Below are 6,495 nucleotides of genomic sequence, written 5' to 3'. Positions count from 1 at the left end.
TATACATAGATCTTGAATGTTTTTCAAGAGTACTTGGTATTTTTATATGTGATATATTCAAAGCATGTTTGCAGTCAACTTTATTTGCAACTGTATACTCAGCACATCTGCCAATCTGGCTCTAGCTATTTCTGATTCAGCATCCAACATAAGGAAAACATGGTGACTATGTGTGAGAAGTTAAATTGTATTTAATTGTCCAGCACCCTGTGAGAGAGGCAGGGATAAAATCCAGTTCTCCAGGACAGTATTCACCCGCATGAACCTTGGGGCTATCTTCACTCTTCCTGGACTCCAGTCCTTCATTTCATGCAAGCATGGTTTGAATGAAGTCTCCCCCGATAGCTAGATGGGTGGGAAAGAGACTTCAGGAGCAAACCATTTTTACAAGAACACATCTACTCTGCTTGGAGATCCAGCAGACAGAGAGGTGTTGCTCAAAGTGGTCAACTTTGACTGGCGTTGGGTTATAAATCATTGTAGTATAGTGAGTGCAAGGGTAGCAAAATGTTGTTCTCGATGTTGTCTTCACTGTTTGAATAAAGGAGAACAGAATTGTGCTTAACTGATCCCAGATAAAGGGGTCGCAATTGCTCCACAGTTGAAAGGACTTCATTAAGCTATGGGCTCGAATACCAGAGCCTTGTGACAGGGAGAGGGTTTGGGGACAAGAGTCATTGCCAGAAGATGTGGACTCTCTCCTTAACGGTGTGTCTAGACTACATCCCTCTTTCGACAGAGGGATGTTAATTAGGCACTTCAAAATTGCAAATGAAGCCGGGATTTGAATTTTCTGTGCTTCATTTGCTTAATCACATTATGGCGCTCTTTCAAAAAAGTGCTATTTTGAAATTGAAATCGCAATCTAGACGCAGTTCTTTTGAAAATAGAAGCCTTTTTCAAAAGATCCTGTAAACCTCAAAAAACGAGGTTTACGGGATCTTTTGAAAAAGCCCTCTCTTTTTGAAAGAACCGCATCTACACCACGGTTTTACTTTTGAATTAGCGCTTTTTCGAAAGAGCACCATGATGCAATTATGCAAATGGAAGTGCAGGAAATTCAATCCCGGCTTCATTTACAATTTTGAAGTGCCTAATTTACAACCCTTTGTCGAAAGACACAGCCTAAAAATCCCAAGTCTGGTTTAACCTGTTCCTTTCCACTGTTCAAAGAAAGAGCTACAAAGACTCTGTTAGGAGACTTTGTTATTCTGAAATGAGAGCTGAAGTCACTTGTGATGGGGCAGTTTTTCTGCCAGCCTGCAAAGAGCTGAAAATAAGAGACTGAACTGCACAGTTCAGAGAGAGAAACATGGCAGCAGAAGGGGACTGACAATTGTCTGTCAAACAGTCACCCAGCAAACAAATAGTTGGTGAGGCAGATGGTGGAATAAGCAGCTAGCAAAGTGGCCAGTGGAGAGGAACGAGTGGTTGGCAAAATGGCAAGGAACCATGGCTGGCCGGGCAGACAGTGGAAAAGAGCCATAGCAGCAGAGCAGTCAGCCAGAGCAAGCATTCAGATGGTGGCAAGCAAGGTGCCTTCTTCCCAATGTGGGAGGTGAACTCACACAGATGTACTTCTGAACCCTGGGTCCTCACTGACCAAGGACAACCTAGATGGGGCTACTATAAGGTAGATGCATAACTGGGTAGATAACTGTTCTCAGAGAATAGTTGTCAGTGGTTCACAGGGCAAGAGCAGGGTTCTGTGGGGAGGTTTGTGGGAAGGCAGAGGGCAGGGCAAGGGCATCCTGGGTCCTGCCCCAATGTCCCATGGAGCATCGCCTCACATCCCAGCAACCGCTGTGCTTCCATCCACATTTGGCGCCATCAACTCCTTGGTCTGAGGGAATGGATCCTCAGTTGTTAATGAAAATGCTGAAATGTCTCACTAGCACATCATGCATGGCAGTCAAGCTATTCCTGAAGCTGCACAGTGATGATGAGTCCAAGCAGCATACGTATGACACAGGAGGTGCTGATCACAGTGGAACACCACTTTTGGCAGGGCTGGCCTTACCATGAGGCAAACTGAGGTGGCCGCCTCAGGTGCCAGACTGTGGGGGGGGTGGGTGCCACTAGGATCCAGAATATAGAAAATTGAGTCTGCTGCTGGTGCAGAGAGGAGGCATGGGGGTGTCATTTGAGCTCCCCGCCTCAGATGCCAAAATGTTGTGGGCCGGTCCCAACTTTTGGGCTCAGGAAACAAGCACTGAGTGGTGGGATCACATCATTATACAAGCCTGGGTTAAAAAGCAGTAGCTGCAAAACCTTCCGATGAGGAAAACCACTTTCATGGGTCTGTGTGCTGAGCTCCCCCCACCACCACCACCACCTTGTGGCACAAGGACATGTGAATGAGAGCCACTATGCCAGAAAGCTTTCACTTGGTCACCAGTTTGGAGTGGAAAAGTCAATCCCTGGACTCATGCTGAAGCAAGTGTGAAAGGCCATCAACTGCATCCTGCTCCAAAAGTCCATGACTCTGGGTAATGTGCATGAAATTGTGGATGGCTTTGCATGGATGGGTTCCCCAAATTGTGGTGGGGCAATAGATGGCATGCATATTCCAATGGCACCAGACCATCTAGCCCGCCCCGAGTACATTAGCTGCAAGGGATATTTCTCCATGGTTCTTCAGGCCTTTGTGGATCACCATGGGAGTTGCATGGATATTAACACCAGTTAATCCTGAAAGGTTCATGAGGCTCACATCTTTTGGAACTCTGGCCTGTTCAGGAAGTTGCAAGAGGGGATTTTCTTTCCAGATCAGAAGGTCACTGTGGGAGACCCTGCCGTGCCTTTAATACCATGGCTCATGAAGCCATACATGGGGAGCCTTGATAGCAGCAAGGAATGTTTTAATAACAGACTGAGCAGATGCAGAATGACTATGGATGTGCTTTTTGCCATTTGAAAGCCTGCTGGAATTGCTTATAAGAGAAGATGGACCTGGCTCATAACAACCCTAAGGTTATGGTCATGTGCCGTACCCTCCATAATATTTACAAAGGGAGAGATGAAAGCTTCACTCAGGGCGGGACCACTGAGGCTCAGTCCCTGGAAGCTGAGTTTGAACAGCCAGAGACCAGGGCTATTAGAAGAGCACAGTGAGGACCATAAGGATCAGGAAGGCCTTGAAGCAGCAATTTGATGCTGAAAGTCAGTAAAACTTATTGCCATGCATGGGAGTGCAGTGGCTGCATTGCTAGGGAATTATACTGATTGGTCCGTGTGCTGAACTTAGTAATACAGCGACCGTAGCTTTGCTGGGTACACTTGCTTGCTTTCAAATAATGTAATAAAGATTGCTTTGAAACACATTAATTTCAATTATTATACACAGTCATAAATGTAGGACATGTGAACCATGAAACATTTGCACTGGATGGGAGACAGGAAGGGAGGCAAGGGGAAGGCAGAAGATGAGGCATGCCCTGAGAGTTTCACAGGTTTGTATATGTCCAAGTTTCATATGCAGCTGTACCATTTGATGTGCTGTGCAAGGGGTCCTGCAATTAATCAGACCTAAACTACATGTGGATGGGTATGGAGTGAATCGAGAGCCTGTGGGAATCTGAATGGGTGGAAGTTGGCAGGCGTGGAGAGTGTAGCAGGTGCCACCTGGAGACAGGTTGGTTTCCAAATTGCATTGGCAGTGATGTAGGGTGTATGGAAAACAGTTTTGGGACATCAGTTGTGGGGGTGGGAGATCATGCAGCTGCTCCATCTACTGTGACAGTGCCTACAGCGTGTCCACTTGCCACTCTCTAATGTTTAGGAGTCACTCCATGCTCTACTTATGGTTTCTCCTCTCACTGTCCCTCCACTCCCTCAATTCTTCATGTTCAAGGGCAGCGTGACTTAGGACATCATGCAAAAATTCCTCTAGCCCTTCAGGATTGCTTCCTAACCTTTTTGAGCCCCTTGGCAAGTGTTAGGACCTCGACTGACAATCCAAGATCAGCTGTATCAAGGCACAATTGCAACATTACAGAGGTTAATACTAGACATGGTACTGCCCAGAGGTGTAGAGAAGGTGGGGTGGGGGAGGACAGTTTCCCCCGAGCGCCATGCTAGGGGGGCGCTGGGCTGGGGTGGGACCGGAGCACACGCTGCTCTTGCCCACCTGACACTTTGAATCAGACCTGGGAGCTGCTGCTGGCTCTCTACATACTGCGAGCTGAAGCAGCCAGCTGGGTGGGAAGAGCAGTGCTTTTAAAGGTACATTCCTCCGGTGCCTGGCTCTGGGGGCAGCGATTTGAATGGGGGCGTGCTCCCCCCCGGCACTGGGGGTGCCTTGTTCTGGGGGAGGAGGGGTGAGTGTATGGGGGGGGGGCTGGCTTTGGGGCAGGAATGGTTGTGTTGTACTTAACAGTACTGCATGGGATCTTTTTTGGGAAAAAGGCAAAATGCCACATTTATTGGTAATACACACATATAGCAGTCAACACTTACATGCATATGATACAGCACACACCCACCATGTCTGTTTTTTACCAATAATTGTTCCACCTAACTGCTGGCCAGATTAGTTTGGTGGGGGAGGGTTGGAGCCGGATCAGTGCTCCCATGTTGACTGCAAGATGCCTTAGAGATGTAGAGTGTCTTTCCTCTCATGCAGAAATTCATCATATGCATATGCAGTTATTCGTCTATGGCACCTTCTTCTGGATGTTGGTTTAATGCTCCACCATTCACCTTCAAAGAGGGACCATCCATAGGTCCAGTCTTCTTTCAATGAGCCCACTTTCAATGAGCCATTCATAATTATGATGTAGTTTACTGCTGTGTGACAGTATGAAAAACAACTGGGTTAACTAGTAAGTAACTCAGCAGTTAGGAAGCATTACAGATTGCTTAAAATAAATTTGATATGCTCAATCTTTTTTACCTTTTATTTATTAAAGCAACGAGTTTGCTATAACAGTGGTTTTCAATGCTTGATTAAAATATAGTGATGAAATTCATATTTAGGTTGTATAACATTTATTTCTCTTGTGTTTTATAAAACTTACATATATTAAGAATTTGGCATTTTTAATGTAAAAGACGTGAACCTAATGAGACCAGGATATGAACAAATTAAAGAGAAAACATTATTTAACAGAATGTAAACCCCCAAAACTTTATAATGTATATTTGTCTGTAGTTAGTAAAATAAGTAATTCATTAAACAATAAATATTCTAAGATGTGGATTATTTACAGTGGTGTAGTGAGGAGGGCAGGGGGGAGTTGCCATGCTAGTGGGGCCCAGGTGCCCTGCTAGTGGGGCACCAATTTAGTGCCCCTCCACTCTCCATCATCCCTCTGCTTGCCTGCTCCTCCTCTGCCTACTGCTGCCGGCTGGAGCCACCTCCCTGGCCCCAGCCTTACCCTCCACCTATGCCGAAGGGTTAGTACATGCAGGGGCCTGGCCCCAAACTAGAGGGAGTGGGGTAAGATGTGGTACAAGCTCCCCACCTCGCCCAGGGTCCGTCTCAGCATGCGCCAGATTGGGGGGGGGGGGACTTTGCCTTTGCCCCCGGGCGCATAATACCCTTGCTATGCCTTTGGTACTGCCCCAACCCCTTTGAATCACTTGCACTGTTCACATACCTAGCATTAACTGACTGTCCTGGAGATAGTGCATATAAGATAGAGGAACCCCACAATGGTGAGTTCACTGCCAGGGAAGGAAAATACCTTGTTGCAGCAGGGCAGGGATTCTCATTCATGCCGGGGAGCAGGGTTTTTTAATAACACAGAGCCATACTGTACTCTGGACAGGTGTGACTTGGGAAGAGCACTGTGGAGGAGCGAGGGGGTAATGGCCACTCATTTCCACAGGGAGTGTTCATTCTGGAAGACATTTTTCTGCTTACAGTGAGTAAGAAAGCAAAGGAGGCTATTTTACTTGACTGTGGTTTCTGTCCAAGCCATATGCAGCTTGTCTTTGTGCAGTGATCCCTCTCCCTGCTCCCTCCTCCCCCGGCCACTGATGGTACAGTGGTGATTGAATATCAGTCTTCAGGTGACAACGACCATTTTTGCTTTGCCAGCAAATTTGCACAGATGCATGGCAGACAAATAAAAGATTGCATCAAGGCACTATTCAGCATCTAATCACCCTGTGCTGGTAACGGCAACAGAACCAAACCTCCTTTCTGTAATTCTCCCATGCCCAGCAACTTGCTTGAGCACTTCCTGAGACCCAGTCCTCTTACCAGGTGCATCATCTGCAGCCTCCAAGTGCTGCGACTGGCTCACCTCATCAGGAGTACAAAACACTTCCTGACTGCAAGCATCTCTGGATGCCAAGTCCTATCCTGGCTCTGGCTCCCCCTCCTCCTCAGCACACTCATCTATGATTTCCTCCTTTTGTTTCAGCCCATTATTGGATGGCACCTGAACCCACAAAGTATCTACGACGGACTTCGGAGCAGAGATGGGGTAAGCCTCCAAGTACATCATCCAGCTCTTTGTAGAATCTGCAAGTCTTGGGCACAGCATC

This window comes from Pelodiscus sinensis, chromosome 1, assembly GCF_052426305.1.
Source record: "Pelodiscus sinensis isolate ZL-2025 chromosome 1, ASM5242630v1, whole genome shotgun sequence".
NCBI lineage: Eukaryota > Metazoa > Chordata > Testudines > Trionychidae > Pelodiscus > Pelodiscus sinensis.
The sequence above is the reverse complement of the archived record's forward strand: the minus strand, read 5'-3'. Positions refer to the sequence as shown.